Source organism: Struthio camelus, chromosome 7 (genome assembly GCF_040807025.1).
Source record: "Struthio camelus isolate bStrCam1 chromosome 7, bStrCam1.hap1, whole genome shotgun sequence".
NCBI classification, from domain to species: domain Eukaryota; kingdom Metazoa; phylum Chordata; class Aves; order Struthioniformes; family Struthionidae; genus Struthio; species Struthio camelus.
In genome coordinates, this window is record NC_090948.1 from 36,261,423 (window position 1) to 36,282,882 (window position 21,460).

Genomic DNA, 21,460 nt, shown 5'->3' on the forward strand with positions numbered 1-21,460 from the left:
CAGGCCGTTAAAGCCTCCAGAGGCAGCTCCCTTTGTGAGGCCTATAAATCACAGCATATCCCACAATGAAACAAAACCCAAAACAATGAATGAAACAGCGGTATTTACCGCACACCGGAATCTCAAGCTGTTTAAATACCTATTTATGTGACACTGTACCATTCATAAACGTTAATTTGTTTCCTCAGTAACAATGCCAGATTAGAAGTCATTTCTAGCTTCTTTCAGAATATCCCTTTTTAAAGGGGGAACTGATTTATCTGATCATAAACTCAGAGCTTTCTATTTTTATTTCATTGCGATCTCATCCATTTCAACCAGCTTTTCTCAGCTTTGTCCTGATCAAAATCCACAGACATGGCTTCCATTGACACATTAAGATCCTTCTCATTCTCAGGCAGATATGCAAAGTCCTTCCACTAGCTCATTCATGATTCTTATTCAGATGTCATTAATTATTCACATTATTGTCCTGGTAAAGGCCACATTCAGATTCTCCTGCTTGCAGAGAGATTTTTAATTGTTACACTGTAAAGTCAACCGCATTGTTTAAAGAGTATAAACAGACAGAAATGTAGTTAAACCTGATTTTCATCATTACTAAAGCATAAGCCTAAATGTTCAACTTCATAGAAAAGGATTCTGCCCCCCACCCCCATCCTACTTCCATTTTCTGGTTTGGAAGATAGTTTGGACTGTAAAAGAAAAGTTTTAATCTTAATTAGTATTGCATTACCTGATTACAACTCCAATTTACAAAGATTTCCCTTACCATGGTAAAAGTGGCCATGTGATGACAATCTATTCTGTGATCTCAGAAATCTTCTATTTCTGTGATGACAATCTGGACAACACAGCAGCTAAACCAGGCATGCAACTTCCTTATCTGAGTCCTGAGGAGCTCGTAGCTGAGAAGACAGCTGGCTTTATGCAACTCTCATCCTGTGCGTCTGCCCTGGAGAGCACCAGTTCTGGTAGTGGCAGCACAGTTCCTTCCCTCTGCCACACGCTCCTCGTCCAGACAGGAAACACGCTGCCACCTGAACTAATGCTTACGCACAGCTAGTCAAGGGCTTCAGAAATACACTGGATTTATAGTATGCCTGTGACAGCTGTTCTGTGCATGTGTACTATGGTGCTGCCTGCAGATCACAGTAAGTTTAAGAAAACTAAAGATAGCTGCAGCAAAGAGTAATTCAATGAGAGATGGATTTATATGGTCTACCTCTCCATGGGGCAGAACTTCCTTTACTTGGGGAGAAGCGCGGGCAGGTGGCTCTTGCAGTGGGGCTTGGCAGGCAATATAATTGCAACTGAAAGAAGGCCCAGAAGGAACACAGACGAGACTATGTGAAACGCTGGTCTCTCTGGATGGCTCCTCAGGATCAGTGCATAACCCAGGATGCGCGACCTGGCCTAGAAGCCTCTTCTGCCATGGAGAAGTTTTTCCTCTAATGCAATGACAGTAGAGAAAAACTCATGGAAAACTCAGCCTGATTTTCTCTTCAAACCTACCCCAATTTTACCTTCGAGTTATTTGATAGCCTGTGTTGGTCCAGTCTATTCTTCTCCCAAAATTCCCCCCTCCCCCTTTTTTGTAAGGATTATTACCAAATTAACAACAACGCAGAATTTTACGCTCCCAGTGTATTTAAGAGCTTCCTTCTACACCAGACTAGCCTGTCATCTCTGCAAATTGGTTTAAGGTTTCTGTAACATTACATATTTTCATTATGTCTGCTCAAAATCTCTTCACCAAGCTTCAAGGGTTTATGTGGAAGAGTGGCTACTTACAAATATGATTGTTCTCTTTTGTTTAATATGGTCTTACTTTAAGTCTTTGTCTTTAAAAGTTCAAATATCGGAAGAAGTAAAACAAAGAAGAGATCTTTACCTCCTTATTACCATAATCTTTCCTATGACACCCCACCGTTGCTGTACGTGGCTTAAAAGACAGTAGAAATGTTATTTCCCATTGACACCTAAGCCAATACTTCCTCTCAACAAATTCTCAAACCCTTAATGTTTCACAACCTGCAGTACATACAAATGCTTTACCTTTTCTGCTTCAGTTTCAAAGAAGGTGTCTTTACCTGATATCTCCCTTACAGATCTAGCATTTTTTCCCTGTTTTGACTACACAGATAAAAGTAACTGATCACGTGTGATTGCCATTAACCTGCTACCTCAGGAATAGCCACAACGATTCAGTTAAATAGCAGCTAAACAAAAACATTATGCGCTGAAGTTTTAACTTCTTATACTCCCAGGGTAGGGAAAAGTTTTCCCCTTCCTTGTTTCTCTTTTCTGATAACTGCAAAAGGGCAGGATTTATCCCACTGCTTCTCCCCCAGAGCTCCTCAGTAACTCTGAGGAAAAGAAGGGGTTCTCTATCTTCACCCTTCTGCCAGTGTTTCTGGAGATACATCCTCCTTCCTAACCGACTCCTCTTGCATCTGGTTCTCTTCATACATTTGTGTTATGTACCAATTGCAAATTTCATTCATGTGATGCAGAGACCCATTAATAATTTAAGATAAAAAAGAAACCCAAGGGCAGGAAAATTCCATTTTTGCTCATGTGATGGATGCTACTTCGCTAGTGCGTCAGCTCCAGTTATCTTCGTGCATGCTACGTTAATTCACTAAATTGCTTTTCAAACAAAGCACGTTCAGAAAGCGCCTGGAGAACGTATATGAGAGGAAACTTTAATTTTTCTGGCGAGCGCGCCAGATCGACATCCAGAAAGAGCAACGTGAGCAGGTTTTGGCTTTGCTCTGCCCGTCAAGAAGAGGGGGCAGCCAGAACCCAGGGCGCGGAGAAGCCCTCCTCACCACGGCAGAGCCTAGCACGAGGTACCTCCAAGCACCCCTCACACCGCGTTAACCGCGGGAGTTAAAAACGCCCGCCAGCGCAGCAGCTGGGCCGGGGGCTGCCGGCACGCCCGGAGGCGGTGTCAGCGTTTTCACCCGGCTCCGGGCCGGGACGCCGGCTCCCGCCGGCCGGACGTGGGGTCCCTCCCGCCCTCAGCCCCCTCAGGGCGCCCCCACCCCACCTCACCTCAGCGCCGAGCGGGACCCGCCGGGGACGCGGGAGAAGCACCAGCCGCCGCCGCCGCCTCTCTGCTCTGCTCGGCTCGGCCCGGCCCAGCCCAGCCCGGCGGGACCCGCCTCCTCGGCGGCGCGGCCCGGGGCGACCCGCCGCAGCCCAGCCAACCGGCCCGCGGAGGGGCAGGCAGGAGGGGGCTGCGCCGGGGCGTCACGTGAGCGCGCGCGGCACGCGGTGCCGTTGCAGCCGTTGGAGCCGTTGGCGGCGCGCGGCGCGCGGCGCGGGGGGGAGGGGCGCGGCGCGGCGCTCTGTGGTGATTCCCGCCTTGCGCAGCCCAGGCGAGGCGCGAGGGCTCCGCGCGGAGCCCTGGTCCCCGCTGTCCCCTCAGGTTCTGCCGCTGGGAAGAACCGTTTCCAAGAACTGAGGTGCTTCCCGGGCGGGAAATCCTGCGTGCTTTGAGGCGGCCCGTCGCGGGGTGAGGGGCGAGCCGGCCGCGGCCAGGGGCGCAGCCCCCCCGCCGGCGCTGGGGCTGCCGTGCCTTCTCACTGCCTGTGCTCAGTTTTTTTGGTTTGTTTTTTGTTCTTTAATCTCTTTAACACGGCTTGTGCGGGTGCTTGGAGGATTGGTGCTCTAAGGAAAGGCAGGCTGCAGGGCAGGGCTGGTGTGGGCTGGCTGCAGACCTGCTGCCGCACGTAGCACTGATGGGTGACCTGGGGTCTGCGGTTAGCAGCTGCCATACAGGCTGCTAATTGACCTGTATATACACTGCAGTCGCTGGTGAGTACGGAGGCCCAAATTTCTGTTACTCAAGGCAGCCAGGTTAAGTCACAGTTATCTTCAAAATTCACTTGCCAGTTTAAAGCAACTGAAACTTCTGGATACCCTCCAAAAGGGAAATTTCCTCTCCTCCTCTTGAATGTGGCTAACAAGGAAACCTGCACTCTCCATAAGCAAACAGAAGAGGAAGTGTTGAATAATTGCAAGTTCAGGTCCTTTCTATTCTTGTCTGCTGAGTAAATTCACTATGTTGTTGACCTCAGTTTCCTCTGCAAAGAATTCCACCACTGTGTTGTGACTGAAAAACAATGCTAAGTCTATTTGACTTCAAAAATGCTTCCCATTTACACTGTCCTCATGGTATCTGGCATCTCTGTGTCAGTCATACGCTAATAGGACTCTTGAGAGGGAACAATAGTGGGAAGTCATAAGCAATCTAGCTCTATACAGTATTTAAGAGAGTTGAAGAGCATATTGTTGAAGTGCTTAATAAAGTTCAGGGAATGGCCCAGTAGCCTGGTATTAAAGTAACCTTATTTGCTTCTTTGGTGTTTTGGACTTGATGTTCAGTCCTGGGCCTTTCTGTGTGTGGGATCAGGAGTTTGGAGGGCTCTGGAGACCATGTACTCAGCCTTTTCCGCAGTTGCTTCACAGTGATTTTTCAGGTTGATCATGGAGTGCTACTCACAGCGCAGCTCTTCTAGGCTGAAAATGTGATATAGGGTCTACAGACAGCAAAGAGCTGGCAGCATTACAAGTAGAGGCAGACTTGCTGTCAGAATGCTCTCCTGTTTGAATGGCAGAGGAGAGGAACTTCTGTTGCACTATGTCAGTCATCCTTCTGTTCGGAAGTAATAAACCTAGCCCCCAAATTATGAAATTCAGAACAGGAATGGGATTCAGTGAATGTGCCTTCTGTTTTGATCCTTTATATTTCATGGGCTCCATCTTTCCTGTGGAGTTGTGAAGCCCAGGAACGTACGTGCCTGCATGCTATACCAACGTGCCTGAGCTGTGCAGCTGGGTAAAGGAGCCTGCGTGGAACTCCCTGCTGCCTCGACTGAACTGCCGTCAGCACATATGTTACTGCTTTAGAGAATTGCCAAGCACGGGTGTAGCCTATGCTTTAACTTTATAAAAGAAATGTGGGAGGATAATCATAGGATTCCAGGAGCTGGGTCTTAAAAAATGAAACTTGGTATTGTGAACCCCTAATTAAGGGAAAGAAAAGTGTTAACAGCTTGGCTGCATTTTAGGATTTTAGATAAATCCTGAAAATGGCCTTTGCTGGATGTGTTATATCAAGGAAAAAGAAAGATTGAGTCATTGTTACTCCTCAGTAATGGAAGGATTATTTTGTTTGGAAAGAGTTTATTCGGAGCTCTGGTAACTCATGTTTAGAGCCCTAGTGAGGAAGCTTCCACAGCGCTTCCACAGCATTTGTGTGCAGAAGGTGTAGTTGTGCAATTTCAATTAGTACAAACAAACCTTGTCTAAAATCCTGTAACTTGTGCTAGAAACGTGTCCCTAACTATCATTAGCAAGGCAATTTGAGCAGACAGCTGAGCTCACGAGGTTATCATCTACATCTCTTCAGAAGATGGCCTCAAACCTTGTATTGGCTAACGTTTCTAGCTCTGCTAAGCGAGCCCCGTGTAAGATAAAAATCAACCCACATAGCAGGTCATATGCTTTGCTTTACATCGGCTGCTTTTTGTGAACACTGAATGACTTACTTCTATTTCATCTATTTCTTTTAGCACTTCAGAATGAATTGAGTGTGTGTGAAAGGTGCTTGATTGACGGTTCTGGAAATTGAACTCCCAAGTTCAATCCCAGTTTTGTTGCAGCACAAGCAAGCTTCTCAGTGCTGCCCTCGAGGAAACACTGCTAGGTTGAGAGTAGTCCCTTCACTTACTTGCTTGTGCCAGCAAAGGTGGTATTTCCTGAGGACTGTGACTGACAATACACTTGAAGCTGGAGAAGAGTCACTAAGATTTAAAACATGGGAACACGTGGCTAGGCCAAATAGGATTTGATGAGCTTTTCAAAAACAGTGCAAATTGCCTTTAGAAACCAACAAAGAAAATATGGCTGCTTGGTTCTGCCCATCAGCTGCTGCATAAACTGTCCGTCTCTACAAAAGACTTTGGATTAGAGTGATCACATAGGAAATTACACAGTGTGAGTAGTCCTTATAGAGAACACTTCATTATAATGATTAATCACTGATTTCTACAAAATTATATTTGCAAGATAGATCAAGATATAATGATAATATAAATAGGAATAGCTATTGTCTTTATAGGCGCACCAACTTTTCAAGGGGTTTAGAAGTAATATAATTTGATGGCTTTCCAATAATCTCATTAAATATCAGGCTGATTGTTGCTTTCTTACAAGGAAAAGCTAAAGATATTTTTTATAAAGCAATATCAGGATGCTCAAAGTTTGCTAGATTTTTTTTTTTCCTAGCAAATAGAGGAAAGCAAAGAGTACGTAAGGAAATTTAGGCCTTTGGAATAGTTATTTGTCTCTCAGTTAATGGAGTATATTCTGTAAGTTATCAGAAACTGTCCAAACGGTTCCAAGCTGTCAAGTTGTTTTTTCACTGCCCTGTAGTTACTATCTAGGATATTTTTGTTTCATGAAAACTATGCTTTGGATGACTATGTAAATTTAATTCAGAAACAGTAACTATTTAGTGACTCATCTGCTTTTTAAAGTATGATTAGCTTATTTCAGCCTTAAACTACTGTTAAACAGTAGCATGGAAAGCTAATGGTTTTTGCATAAGGCTTATTCTGTTTTCACCAAAGTTTCCTCTGTTATATATATTGATTTTGCAAACAGAAATTCATTTCTACTTCTAACATGCAATTTCTTTTGTGTACAAAATTACAGTGTTGAAGCTGTAAGCAGACGCATGTGATATTACCCTCCGAAGTGGACGTGGAGTAGATGAGCAGCAGCTGTGTAAGTTTTAGGCTTCCAGGACTAGATGCCAAAGCTTTTTATTAAATTTACTGTTAAGAATAATTGCTGCTGACAGTATCTCTTGAACTCAGTCACAAGGCACACTGAGACCAGTCGTGATGTCGAGATTATGATTACGTTGCTCACCATTCACAGAAGATACTGTGATGACAAAAATATTTATGGTTGTGAGTCTTTTCATTGCTGCATCATTGTAGATTAACTGCCATTACCTTATTCTGGCTACAGTAGTCCCAGATGACTCATGTCTTCCATTATCAATCTGGGTTCTTAAAGGTTAATAGATGTGGGGAGAGGTTTTTGTTCTGTAGAGAAGTAATGTAAGATCTGTTCTGTAGTGTTTCATGCATTTGTCCTTTTCTTCAGCGTGTACTGTGTGCATAGCATGGAGGTGGACTTCCTGAGCTTTCTGAAACTCCTAATGCCTGTTTCTGAGCACTACATGGGAGTATAGGTCTCAGTGAAATTTAACAGAGCATAGGCATTTGCACTGTGGTGGAATAGGGAGTGTTCATGTCCTCAGGTCTGCAAGCTGAGCTGGGGTGACAGCAACTGAGTTCATGTGGGAGAGACAATGAGCAGGTGGGGGGAAGAAATATCTGGCCTTTCCAGTTAGGCCTGGAAGCTGACAGTTAAAATACATTGCAGTTTATTGCGATTCTTCTAATATTTTAGCCTCTGTTGCCACAAATGTCCTCTCAGGGTTGTGGTCGTGGCCCTTTATTGCCGTATAGGACCGGAACGCATCAGATAGTGGCATCCCATCATTGACTGTTCTCTGACTCTGCCTATGGCCTCCCACCAGCTGTGCTGAGCCCTGGCATCTGTTCCTATCTCCTGTTATTTGGTGCTCTAAGTATTAGGGCAGGTGGAACTCTTGTTCTCTACATCTTTGTTTGGCAAAGATTGTGCTGGACTTATGGCTACTTCTCTGTCCCAAGGGACATCAGAATCTCAGTGATTTAGCTACTCAGGACTTTCAGACTCTTTCTCAGAAACCCTTAAAATGATTTTTAGCTGTAATCCAACAAATCATGCTAGAGAGCTGGGCGGTTTTAGTTCTTCCCTACAAGGCTTTGGTAAGCCCACACCTGAAAGAGTATACATAGTTCAGTGGGAGTTGTGAGCAGAGCAACAGTTGATTAAACGTCAAAAGGCGTGCTAACCTTTTGCTCAAGGTTTACATCATCTTTATAGGCCATTTTAAACACAGTATTCTAAACACCGAAACAATGACCACTGTGAATGATTCTGTAAATGTGGTAGAAAAATCTATGTAAGATTAGGAGGGGTTTGGTTGGGTAAAGATGCTGGCTTGGAACCTGTAGGAGAAAGAAACAATTTCACTGGGACTTTATTGTAACAGTGTATTTCTTCAGTCTGGGCAGAAACACCAGTCAGGTTGTGGAAATGCCAGATCTGTAATACACAAAGTCATGCAGAGGGAATCCGGTCCTAGTTTTGGGAAACCTACCTGAATATCCCGTTGCTTTAGGGCTCAGAAATGGCAGGAGTGAAATGACAACAGAATTCCTGAGACCTTGTGGTTTCAGTGAATAAACTTGTATTAGCTCTGCTGTGGACAGACAGTTTTTGTTTATCCAGCATTACTCAGTGTTGTCCTCATACACCACCTTCTTATTTTAAAATAACTTATAACTAGGTTGGGTAAACCTGTGAGGAACACACACTAAAGAACACTGGAAAGAACAACAGTGTTATGCAAGGCGGATAGAGAAGATAAAGCTCTTCCCTCATTATTTTCCATAGTTTCATTAAATACAATGAATACATTCAGCCACACCTGAATAGTCTTCTTGGAAAGCATAAAATTAAGCAAGGAAAACTTATCTGACTTTCTAAATAAACAGAATTAATCTAGGCAAAAAATGATCATACAGTAATGTAGAGCGTTAGACTGTCTGAAGCTTATCTCCTCAGATTCAGATATAAAAACTGAGGCAGAGCAAGAACTGAACAAAATTTCTATCCTTTTCTTTTCCTATACTATTTGTACTTGCAAAGCTCAGAGAGAGATTTACTATACAGGAGGAGAAGGGACTAAGTCCCTCCATTAATGTGGGGCTGTGTGCTTGTGCAATGTTTCATAGTACAGCTGTGTCCATATCTTTCCCCTGCCTAGCCTGGATTGTGTCTAGCCCTGTAGACTGCCCTGTAGACTGTAGGTGGATTGCAACAATGCATAGTATGTACAGTTGTTTACTTGGCCAATACAGAGGATTTGCACCGATGTTGCTGCATTCCTAGCAAATCCTCATTATAACAAGCCAAGGCCTGTGATACCACTTGTTAGGATAAACTGCCTGGACTTAGGTCTTTGCAACCTTTCACCATAACCTTTCACCATGCAGCGAGTGTGAAATGCTACCAAACCAGAACAGCAGAGTTTTACTCTGCTTTACAAAGTATAAGTGATTGTTATCAGATGCAGCTAATGGAGAATTAGGCTCATTGTGAATTAAATGCTGGTTAGCTGAAAGCTTACAATGGCTTTAATCAAATTACTTGTTTACCTACATGAATTCTTCCAGTGACCAGTCATTTCCCATGAAAAAGATACAGTTTTATCTCCCTTCCTAGGTTTAGCACAATTTAAGTGTCATGATTGCTGTTTCATGTGCCTTCACTCCTTATCTTGAAGTCTGGGACCAAGGAGGGAGATGAGAATGAACACGCTACCTCCAGCTCCTGTCATCTAGGTCAGAACTCCTCTCATGCAGTTTGTGTAGGAGTCTATCAGCAGCATCACCCAGCTATTTTTGTGACCATTGTGTACATAAATTCAAATGCTGCTTGCTGTAAGAGAACTCTGGAGTTGCTACTTTATCCTATTTTATCCTATTCATCCTATTAGGATGATAAATTCCCAAATTTATCCTATTCATAGGTTAGAACAAGCAATTAAGAATATGACATGTGACATTGTTTCTATCTGACAATACAGCTCACAAAATGAAAGGCATTTGGCCAAAACAAGCTTGTCTGTATAATTACAGGAAAAATAGTGCCTTCTGATTTCTCAGACTAAGATACCCATGTGAAAATGGATACACATATAACTGAAAGGGCAACATTGTCAATTCTTGATATTTCTCAGGTTGGTACAATAAGTTATTGTAGTTATACTTAGTTGTGAAGTCTCTGAACCTCATATAAACATCCTTTCCCAAACTTGAGAAAAGGCTGCTGCCCATAAAAGGAAATTTAACTATAAATAGTATTCAGTGATGCTGTTTAATCTTCTTACTCTCTGCTTTCATTTTGTTTTGTCTCCCATTCATCTGCTAAAATACAATGTAGGTATTTGGGGAAAACTTTTTGGTAAAAGTTCTTGTTTAAAAAAATCCCCAACAACAAACCTCAGATTGATGTACTACATTCTGCCTCAGGCTGTGAGTGTTGGGTCCACTCAGAAACCAAAGCCAGCACAGTATGAAGCCATATCTGTTTCAGAAGGCAGGTGGCCTGAGTATTCAGTAGGCCTTGTCCTTTGCTGTATGTGCAGTTGAAATCCCGGCACTGCTGTCAGCTTAGAAGACTCTTAAGAGCTGCATTGGACTGGGAAATCAACTCACCCTAAATCAGCAGGCTGTGGCCAGTGGAGACCAGAATTGTCGCATATGTAAATAAGAGATGTCTGTTAAAATGGCTGATTCCTTGTGCCTGGATTGGAGTTTCTGATCTCTTTGTTCTGGTAAGATGTTGGATCAGATGGATGCTTTCAGATGGCCTGTTATTCAATTGTGTGTGGAGCTAGAGGGCGAAGGAGGATTCAGAAAGACAATTATGGTTTGGCATTATCCCTAGATTTGAAGATGTGGTAAATTACATGAGAAAAATTTCAGATTTTCTGTGTGTGTGTTTTTGAAGAGAGAGATTTTGAAAAGATGCCAGATGTATTTAAATGAACCTATTTAAAAATATGAGAAGTTTTTAAAACATGGAGAAAATGAAATGGAAAACTGGATTTGACTTTCAAATTTTTAGATTTACATTTTAAGGGAAATAATTAAGCCGATAATGGAAAATGAGTATGTCGCTTGCAAAGAACTTCACGTGGGCTGGGGGGCTATAAGAAAGCCATATAAAGCTTGTTTTCTGAATACATTAACTAGCTCCTGTAAGCATTGCATAATATACTTGATTAAAAAAGAAAAAGTATGACTTATTTTAATATAGATAGAAAATTTTGGTGCCCTCCTGCATTTTGTTTTACCAGTCTTTCCAGATTGAGTGCATATGCTGTTAATAAATGTCAATAAATGTTAGTAATAATGTTAATAATGTTATAATGTTATAATAATTAATAATGTTAATAATGTCAATAAAATTTTCCATTGTCCTTAATAAGATCAGTCTCTTGTCAAAGCTCCATCAGCATTTCTAGCTATTGAATACTACTCTGCTAGAACTTTCAGGAAGCAGCAGAGGACAGGAAGAATGGTATTGTGAAATAGGAAAATTCGGGTGGTTTAAAATCCAAGAAAGGCACAGATTGATTGGCACAGGTGATGTTGTTACTTGTTATTTGACTACTGGCTCCTCTGGTGTGAAACCAGATACTGCAGTACGCTTTCAACATTTGTAAAGAGTTAATATGTGTTTTCATGAATACTTAGACTTTTGGTTCAGCCACTACAATTACAGCTATCTAAATCCATAACTTACTTAAAACATGTATTGAGCATTGACTGAACTTTTGAACATTAAGTTCATATTTCTGTATAGTTCAGAAAGCATGAACTATTTTGGTTTGCTTTTAAAGATTCTAGAATTCTACTGATAAATTAGCTGAAATATTTTTGCCTCTTTAATTATAGTTTCTTATAAAGAATAACACTTTAATTTCTCTATGCCTTGTTCGATAAGCCTCCAAACAAAAATGTCATTTGATCGACATATATAATTTAGAAATATTTCTTGATGTCTTACTAACCTTCATTTTGAAAACCTCTTGACACTTGTGGGGAAAAAAAGTCTTGAAAATATTTATATATTCTGAAAATGCAGAACAGTATTTATGAAGCTATTGGTATTCTGGAACAGGTCAGTGGTTAGTTTATAGACTACACTAATACTGAGTAATGATCACTTGTTGCTTGTGTCTTTCAACACAAGTGCACACTATTTCATTCAACTATGACTGTGCACATGCCTAAGAGTCAATACTTAGAAGATATAGAAGACGTTGGAGAATTAAAATCTGGCCACAAATTCTGAAACCGCAAAGTAAGCTGAAAGAAGAGTGTTACCAGTTTAGATAGGAGTGACCACAGTTATCAAGTGAAGTTTTTAGAGTTATCTGAATAAACCTGAGTTATTCTCAGTTTCCCTAGATAGAATTTATAAGATACCAGGCCAGAGGGGTTTTCAGGCTGTCAGTGAATCTTCAAACGGACAGTGAGACTCCAGGCTTCAGTGATGAAGGCCTGGCAACCCATGATACTGCAATCACCAACAAAGCCTATTCTGTACTTCAAGATTCTGTGCTATCAAAAGGAATTTAAACTTGCAGCTGTGCGGTGACATGCACGTTCCCTGTCTAGTATGAAGAAGGAACACTTCTGTAAGTGGAGTCTTATTTTGAGATGACTGTTCTGATAAGCAGGTCAAAGATCACATTACTGGTAGTAAATTAGTTGCAGAGGCCTATTCTGCAAGTAAGTGGTGGGCAGCAAATCAGTGTCAGTACTTCAGCTCTAGAAACTTTCTGTCCTTTCTGCCTCTGAATCTGTTTTGGCACTTTGAAAGATAATGTGGCATTCTTCCCTGTAATATGTTTTATTGCATTACTTTTCTTGTTGCATGCTGTGGCTCCTGAGACTGGAAAATATACTGAAACAAAATCCGGAGTCAAGAGCCAGGACCTTTTGAAATACTATATTTATTTTGTGGAAAATATATATATTTTTCTTTTTTTATAGGCTCAGGCTGGTCTCTCAGATAAAAAAGCTGTAGTCTTAGCGACATGTTTGACTTTCTGTGTTATTTGGCAAGGGTGTTTGTATTTTGGTATTAATTTGTGATAGTTTGTGATTGGCCTCTATAACGTTGATTAATAAAGCACATGCATTCATCTGAAAACATTTCACTCTCTATGCTGAATTTCTGAGCTTTCAAGCATTCTTGTTAATTATTCATTGATAATTGATCCTGCTGGGAATTAAAAGTGAAGAGCACTGCTAACGGTGTAGTGATAACAGAATAGATTCGTATCTACTTTTTAATGGCAGAATGAGGCAAAGAAAGAGGAAGAGCCTCTTGGCTCTGAAGACGTGGAAGTCTGAGAAATTGTGAAGCATGATTTTTTTTTCTTTTGAATGAGTTCTCTTTTGATAAACTCAGTGGCTTCAGTAGACACTGTGTCACTCTCATGGAGAAGAGTGCTGTCATTTTTTTTTTTTAATTAGAAGGGTACCAGAAAAGGAAGCAAATTAGCACTTCTATGGGTCTACCAGGGCACCTTGTCTGATTTGTGTCTCTCTCTTGAATTATAAATAGTTCTATGTGTAGTAGAGCTGAGGAAGATCCAATTTCATTGTTGCATCTTCTGGGTTTCTAACAGCGTCTGCAGCGTGACCAAAATTTTCCTCACAGTTGGGATATTTATTGGCTGAAATTGGCTAGATATTGAGGGTGGGACTGTGCATCTGCGTATAAAGAGAGTGTCATGGGGCATAAGTCAAACAGCTTTTTTTAAGGGCTTATTTTCTTAATAGCCTGGTTTCCTGTGGAAGTGTTTTGTGTCTTAAGGGAAATCCCTACTGTGTGATGGATTGGGGCCAAACTGTGTTGTGCCCTAGTGTAACGCAGCAGCAGCCTGCCGGCTAGCTTAGGTACCAAAAAGAATGTTACCGTGAGCTTATTAGCTCAAATACTGTGTCAGACTGATGTGATGTGGTTATGCTGCTTTGAGTTCTGGAGCAGGCAAAGCTTCCTGTGTGTGTGTGTGTGTTGTGGACCTCCACTCCATGTTCTGTGGGAATAGCTGGCTCATTCTTAGGGACTTTCTTTTGCTGATGTGCAATTACAGGCATTGTCTTAGCTTCAGAAACTGATTTAGCAGGACAGCTTCCTTAAGGAAGGATTTGCCGGTGTGAGTAAATGCCATACATGGGCTTCTTAAGAATCCATAGGTAGAATTTACAAAAGAGGTGTGATAAAGTTGCTGTGGGTTGAAGGTAAAATAAAATGTCATCATAAGCAAGGACTTCACTGTTTAGCAACACCTGTGTATGGAACATTTCAGTTCAGCTCATTTTAAGCCCTGTACTTACTTTGCTGCCTCATTGTTTGCTTTTTTCCCCTACCTGCAAATCATGGGATGACTGTTTTGAGAAGATCATGTGTCTCAGAATGTGTGGGTGGATGAAAGATTAAACATTTTGACTGGCATTCAGGTCAGTCTTGTGCAATCAATTCCAGGGATACCGTACTCAGTCAAAAGAGCTGACAGTAGCAGGGAGAAGAAAAGGGAAGGTGAAGGGTAGACTTCAATATATTTCTTTAATTTTGCATTAGAAAAGAAAGATTTGGGCTTTGATTTCTGGCTGCAGCCAGGCCCCAAGCAGATATGAGGATGTGCTGTGTGTTCGCCCAAACATTCGGGAAGGCAGCAGATGGTGGCTGAAATCCAGATACTCCTCTGTCCCTGTTCCTCCCAGGGAGACAGGGGAGTGAGCTGGGGCCTTGACTGCATCCTGTAAAATGGTGACTCTTTTGTTGCATGGTCATAGAAGGGCTAAATATATTGACTGTATGTGTTTTGTACTTGTGTAGCAAAGCAAGAGAGCTTCACAGGAAAGAAAACCTGGGCCTTTTTCTGTGGTAAAACACTTAAATGTGTCCAAGAGTTGGATGTTTATAAGCAAACAAGATATTCAAAGTCTGGATAGTCCAAAGGTGATTATACTGGGTGATGTAGATGTTCTTTTCTATTTGGGGATCTGGATTTAATTGACCTATGCTGCAAATGATATCCACACAAGTATCATTGTACAGGAGCTAAAAGAAATCAGTTTAAATATTAAGCTGAGAGGCAGGGAATCTCTTTGAATTAATTTTCAGTTTTTGCTTTAGTTAGTGAAGTGCTCTCAAGATATTGGTAGCCACTCAATGTTTTACACAAAGTATATATTCTTGCCATTATGGTTGGAAATCTTTTTCGTTTATTTTGTAGGTGATGTTCCTGATGGGCATTTAGTGAAGTGTGCTTCCAAATTACAAGTTCATCAGCAAACCACATTGACTGGCTATCCAGGTTTTTTAGTGGTGCTAGAACACTGGTTTTCTTGAAATGACTGGACTTCAAACAATTTCCATTCTTTCCGGCTTCCCTTCTTATAAAATTGGGAAGCAATATCTCTTTTCACATCTTGTACAACGAGGATTTATAGGTGATTGCCAGTCTCTTGTTATCATGGAGTTAATGGTATGCAGACTCTTGAATGGTTAGGCTGTTTCAAATGATACAGAAACATCTGTTATCAAGGAGCAGGAATTGCATGTTGCATCATTATTTTGGAGATACCTGAGTATAAGCTGTTTCTTTTGGATGTCTGGGATATGATGCTTTGTGCAGCTGGGCACAATTTATACAGAAAAAACAGTTTAGGAGAAAGCAGTAGATCAAGTTGTTCCGTACAAGTAATGTTTACAAGCATATATCTGATAACGAAAAAGAAAATCTTTCTAAAGGAGAGAAGGTAGTGAGGGGAATTAGTACAAGTGGTGTGGGACATGAAACTTCATGCCTTCATAGGCGTTTGAAAGGATTTGAAGAATGAGTTGGGGCCTGAGAAGTGGTGGGACAGAGCAGCAATGAGGCAGTTAAGGATGCTAATGCATTCCTAAACAGTTTTACAGTTCTATACAAGGAGTCAGAAGTGCGAAAGAGGAAAGGCACAGAGGCAAAGGGATGCATCATGTAGTACAGTACTATCTTAAAAGTGAGGGATAGCCTGGAACTCTCCTTTGCTTTCTAGCTTCCTGCAGCTGAGAGCATACCTGCATACTTTTGCCATTGCAACTGACAGATGGTTCCTGAGAGAACAGTAGGGCTTCAAGGTCACTGCATGCCAGACGCTGGGGAAATGTAAATAAAATTTATCTTGGAAAGACACTAAAGGTGGCTTGCACTCCTCAACCTGCCCTACCCCTCCCCGCCCTCCAATAAACCACATATCTTTTCAGTGCTGGGTAACATCACAAAGGGAGGCCTTTGATTACATTTATTTAGTTGCACACAATAGCTGGGTGCAGCATGGCTGAAAGCAGCTGTGGACTAGCTAGGGGAATAACAAAATCCACCTGTATATAGGTCTAGGGACACCTGCTATAGTTGTTGCTGTATCGTGATTCTAAGGGAACTTTATGAAAAGTTCTGTCTGTTCACAGCGAGGGAGGGGTTTCCTCTAAATACAGAAGCTTCCAGGAGCTAATGTGTAGAATTTAATTTAGGATTTCATAGCCGCCAGTTTCTTTACAGCTACCTCTTCCTGTACAGTCATGAAAACACATGTTCTGCAAACGCTGGCCGAGTTTTTAAATGCCTAATGCAAAATGGAAAAAGGACAATTCAGCTTAATGCGTGCAATCTTCTTGGAATAAAGGCCTTTTTTGCTGGCTCAGGTTTACATACAGGACTCATTGCTTTTAGTGACACTCATGCTGCCTGCTTTCTGAAAAGTGTGGAACACCCATACTTTGAAAATCCATTCTTTTCAAGACGTCTTAAATTTAACATCCCAAAATTAAGGCATTCTGAGTAAATAGCCACTCTTCAGAATCCTGGCTATTATCTTTACTCAGCCCAGGTGACCTCATGTTGCACCATGGAGAATTTCTCTATCATGAATTCTGGTCAAGTCTTAAATCTCTCTCAGGCAGAGCTATTTTTGCTCTACCTCATACTAAAATAAAAAAAATATATTAGCCAAACCTTAGGCAGTATTCAGGCATCCAGAATGAACGTGGCTGCTTGATTTCATGGGCTTGAAATTACATTCCAAATCCAATTTTTCCCAAATGACACTCTATAAAACAGCATGTAATTTGATTATTTATTACTTACAACTTTTTGTACATTGTGATGGGCAATGTACAGAAGTAATGGACAGAAGTAATTTTACTTGGAAAGAACCTACTTCGGAATAATGAGGAGAGGAAACTCTTAAAGTAATAGAAAACACTTGGCTGTGAGGATATCTTATCAGCCTTATTTTTTTGCTCAGAGTTATTAATACAGATAAAGCTAATTAAATGCATTAGATGTGCTACAGATACCATACAGTAATGTGCATTTGTCATGTACTTTTACTAGTAACATAATGCAGCTCCTAACTTGCTTAGTTATTAATGCTAAAGCATAATCCTTCAGTCACACTCACAATTCCCTTTTTTGGCAGAAGGAGAATTACTTTCAGTCCAGGAGCATAATGAATGAAATTCAGTCCTAATCCAATGAACTATGGTCTGTGGGATTGAGCAGGAGCAGCAGACTAGGAAGGAAATATCTTAAGCTTTCCTTGAGATCGAGGTTTTGCATCCAGTTTTGCTGGGGCTGAACGTGACAGTTGTCTTTCTCTGCTATAGTTAATAGGCCATTTGAAATAAGAAAACAAAAGATGGTCATATCATTTTCCTCTGCTGCAAGGCCTGACAATGTGATGCCTGATACTGATACAATCACAAACTTCTGACTGTGGTTCTTAGTTCTTACCCTACCTGCGTGACTCTGTTAGGCTGTACATGTGTATATATGTGTGTGGGGGTATAATAACACAGTTCTTGTCTGCTAATCTGTAATATTCTACTGTATTCATTTGTGGCTCCACTGTATACGCTGTTATGTACAAATAGACATACCATAGGATCATACCTACATTAAGTCTTTAAGGGAAACCATATGGAAAGTCATAAGTCAGTGTATAGTCAGTGGAAAAGTGAGCTACGTTATCAGATCAGAATCTGGGTTTTGTGAACTGTAGTGTGTAGATCCAGATGGCAACTTCAGCCAGCACACTGCATTTAAAGTAATTATGTAAAAGAAAAATAGATTGACATGCAGAGAATCACTTGCTTCCTGGAAAAAACACCAGCAATGCCATGCTTTTCTTGTGCAGATTTCTATCACTGTATCTTGGCTGTGCAGGCATTCAGTAAATCATTCCTGACAATCTCACCTACTGTGGTAATATCATCTGAGTATAAAGAAGAACTGGTCACTTGGCAACTTACACAAATGCCTTTATAGCTCCCAGAAAAATGGATCTTGAACTGCAGGAGAGTAGTCCACAGCCCAGCTGAGGCTGGTAGAAAGCTCCACTTGGTGGCTGCAGGCTTATAACCATTCCAGTGTCAGTTTGGCCATTAGCACAAGTGATGACAGCCATGGCCCCTAGGATCTGTACCAGCAGCGACTGCATATCCCCTTCTCCTATCTGTGCAACTTGCAATAGAAGAGGCCCATTGGAGGAGACAGTTAAAGAAGCTACTCAGGCAGCTCCATGCCCTCTGACAATTTCTTCCGTACAACAGATAAATCAAATTCAGCAGACTTAAGAATGCTTTGAGCAACCTAAAGAATGGATTGATCAGTGACCCAGTTCTTCCATTCCATTTGATTGCTTTATTGAGCTAAATTCCTGATGCTAAGGGAGTCCCCAGGGTCTGATATATCTGGTGTGAAAGACATTTGAATTAAGCACTTTATGAAGGAATAGGGCACAAAAGCTCAAAACAGCTTTGATTATTACTTCTTCCATTAAGAAATAGCAATAATATTTAGAGTCTACCTGCTGGTTTTAAATGGAAGGATCTCACTTCTTTGCTATAGTACAATGTTTAATACATATTAAATCCAGTGCATACAATACATTATTCAGACTGTTATGTGTACATCGCCTGCTGTATGTGGAACTAAATGAAATTTCCATTCCTGTCAGGCTAATAATTTAAAAATGTCCAAGAACTAAGAGAATAAAAAAACTGCAGGCTCACTAGTGAAAGATAACTGTAGGAACATATTCTTCAACAAGCGGGCTTTGAGGGTTTTGGTTTTTTTTTTCTCAAAGAAGGTGAATGGCAGAGTTTTGCACCCATATTAGTAATCCCCATATTTACTACATGATATACTTACTGGATTTGTTTCTGATGACAAATACTTATGCCTTCTTATCTAGTCCCCTAAGCATGGTTCATTCTCCCACAGTTTGCCAACAAAGCTCTTACCCTCTGCACTTAAAGGCCCCATGAAAGCCTCTGACACAACTGCAGCACTTAATGATTTTTTTTCTTTTCTCTACCTATTTGTACCTCTGCCTTTACAGTGCAACTCCACTGAGTGTAGACTGTCGCTGGTATGCTTAGGAAGCAGCTGGAATATTATGAATATTACTGTAAATTACTAATTTCAATGAACATTACTGTAAATTACTAGTTTCATTGAGCACCTCGATCATTCAAATGCGTTAGCAACCTTATGTATGTAAGATAAAAGTAGTCCCGGTTGAGGGAAAGTAAAAGGTCATAAGAGATAAGAATCTGATGAGGTCACCGTCACATGTAAAATTATTTATGTGCTTAAATCTGGGTATGATCATGCTCAACCCCAAGTTTGTCCGAAGTTCATCATTCTGCCATCAAGAGCTATGAATGCATCCATAGTGATTTTCTTCAACAAGCACTAACAAAGACAGCAGTTTAGAAGAAATTTGGCTGAAAGGCCCATGCTGCGTCTTTGGAATGTAAGTGATTATATCAGTCTGCAGGTTTCCGATGATTACACTTAGCAGTTAGAAACCCAAAACTTAAAGATTAATATCAAGTTGTTCACAAATCACAAATGCTCAATTGTTGTCAGGCCGCCCCATGTACTGCTTAGTTTCCTTTAATTCTTCAAAAATTACTCATGAATGACTTATGACTCACATTGGAGTGAATACCATGTACAGTAAATTATGTAAGATGATTGCACAAGGTGCCTCTCCCATGATGTAACTTGCATTAAATTGTTAATCATAAACCTAGGGCTTTTTAGCTTGTAATAGCACATACCATACAGCTGTTATGCAGCCAGATGAAACACGGGCTGAGGAGCCTGGTGGAGTTGCTTGTTCTTACTGACATAGCTGAAAGCCGTACTCTGCATGTAAACCTAGAAGAGTGCAAGAAGCTTTAAAAATAAAATCTTTGTGTATGGGAGGGATACTGAATTTAGAAAAACTAGTTTATTTTAACGAGGACATATTTTTATTTGGTCTTTGCTGTGCACCTGACAAAGCCTAACCCTAAGGGAAATCATTTGCTACAGCTCAGTGGTGTGTTGTATTACTCTGTGATGAGATTTGTTTGCTATGTCAATTTTAAAAGCAGTTTATAAACCATTCATGTTGATCAGAACCATAAGAGCTAAGGGGTTCTTAAACGTGGATTGCAAGATATAATATTTTTCCTTTAAAAAGAACTCCTTCCTTTTTGTTAGCTCAACTTTCATGAACTTTTCCTAGTATGATGATTGAAAAAATAGTAACCTTTTAAGCTGAAGTTGTGCAAGTCAGCTGGAGTGTATCACCATTCCCGTGGTGCTATTAATCATAAAACCTCTCTATAAAACAATACTACGTTTCTTTGCATGGGGTATGCTAACAAGCCGTACTTTAGCCTATCTTAGGTTCTCCAGTGATACAAAGCTCCAAGTAAGTCTGTTTCATTGCAAGAGTCATGTTTATCATATCCCATCTTTTGTTTTATTGCATCTTTTTTTTCTGCTCATTTGACATTCTTGTCCTACTGTTCGTAGATGTTGCACCATGTTTGTGGAAGGCAAATGAGCAAACTGTGTATTGTTAAAAAAACTGCCTTGTACATTACAGTACTACAGTACCATACAATGTAATATCATGAGTCATGAGAGATGCATAGGAGTGGTCTGAATCACTTCCTAACAAGTTGTGTGCGCTGATGTAAAACTCATTCGATGGTAATTGTTTCTGCGTTTACTGATGTCCTTGACCAAAATTATTTCCTTGCTCTTAGATTCAGTGCTTGTCCAAATAATTTTTCAGTTGAGTTTAAATTGGTTTAAGATTTTTGAGGCATTTCTAGATAGTTCTGTCCATACCAGCTCAGCACCAATGATGGAATTCTATCTGCTTATACATGCTTGGGCTTCTCCGAAGGCAGAAGTACTGTTCCTTATTCCAGTCAGGAAGGGACCAGGTATAGTCAAATAACAGTGCAGTGTACACCCATTTCAGGCACAGTGGTTGTATGTACTTTCAGCTGTTGTCAGATTAGGAGCAGAGTTTGTACTGTACGTCATGCTAACCTTAACAGTAGGCTGAGCGGAGGGCCAATAGATCAGACCTTCACATTATAATGAACATTCCATTGCAGCCTTGTAAGGCAAGAAAAATGCCAGATATGGAAAAAATGTAGAATGGATTAACAAAATACCATTTCATTAAATCTATGGACCCTGTGTATTGGGGTTGCCAATTGAAATAAAATGAAGTGCAATGCAGTTGCACTTTTTTTTTTTTTTTTAATGGTACTCATGACTCTGGCCAAGCCGTTTCCATAATTCATGCATGGAGTTATACTAAGGTGAATGAGT

At 40.9% G+C, this 21,460-nt stretch overlaps 2 protein-coding genes across 11 annotated transcripts in view; one reads left to right on the forward strand and one right to left on the reverse strand.

Annotated features, from left to right (window-relative positions):
* Positions 1-3,302, reverse strand: part of RHOBTB1 (Rho related BTB domain containing 1) — a 54,600-nt gene extending 51,298 nt beyond the window's left edge. The window contains exons 1-2 of one of the 10 annotated variants that reach the window (XM_068950794.1): positions 3,061-3,148; positions 773-1,451 (exon numbers count right to left, since the gene is read on the reverse strand). The gene's annotated coding sequence lies outside the window, so the exon portion shown is untranslated. Of the gene's footprint in view, positions 1-772; positions 1,452-3,060 lie in introns of those variants that run through there. The other 9 variants (XM_068950796.1, XM_068950789.1, XM_068950800.1 and 6 more) reach the window with 9 other exon arrangements.
* Positions 1-21,460, forward strand: part of CABCOCO1 (ciliary associated calcium binding coiled-coil 1) — a 256,921-nt gene that overhangs the window by 14,778 nt on the left and 220,683 nt on the right. The gene's annotated exons all lie outside the window — the stretch shown is intronic.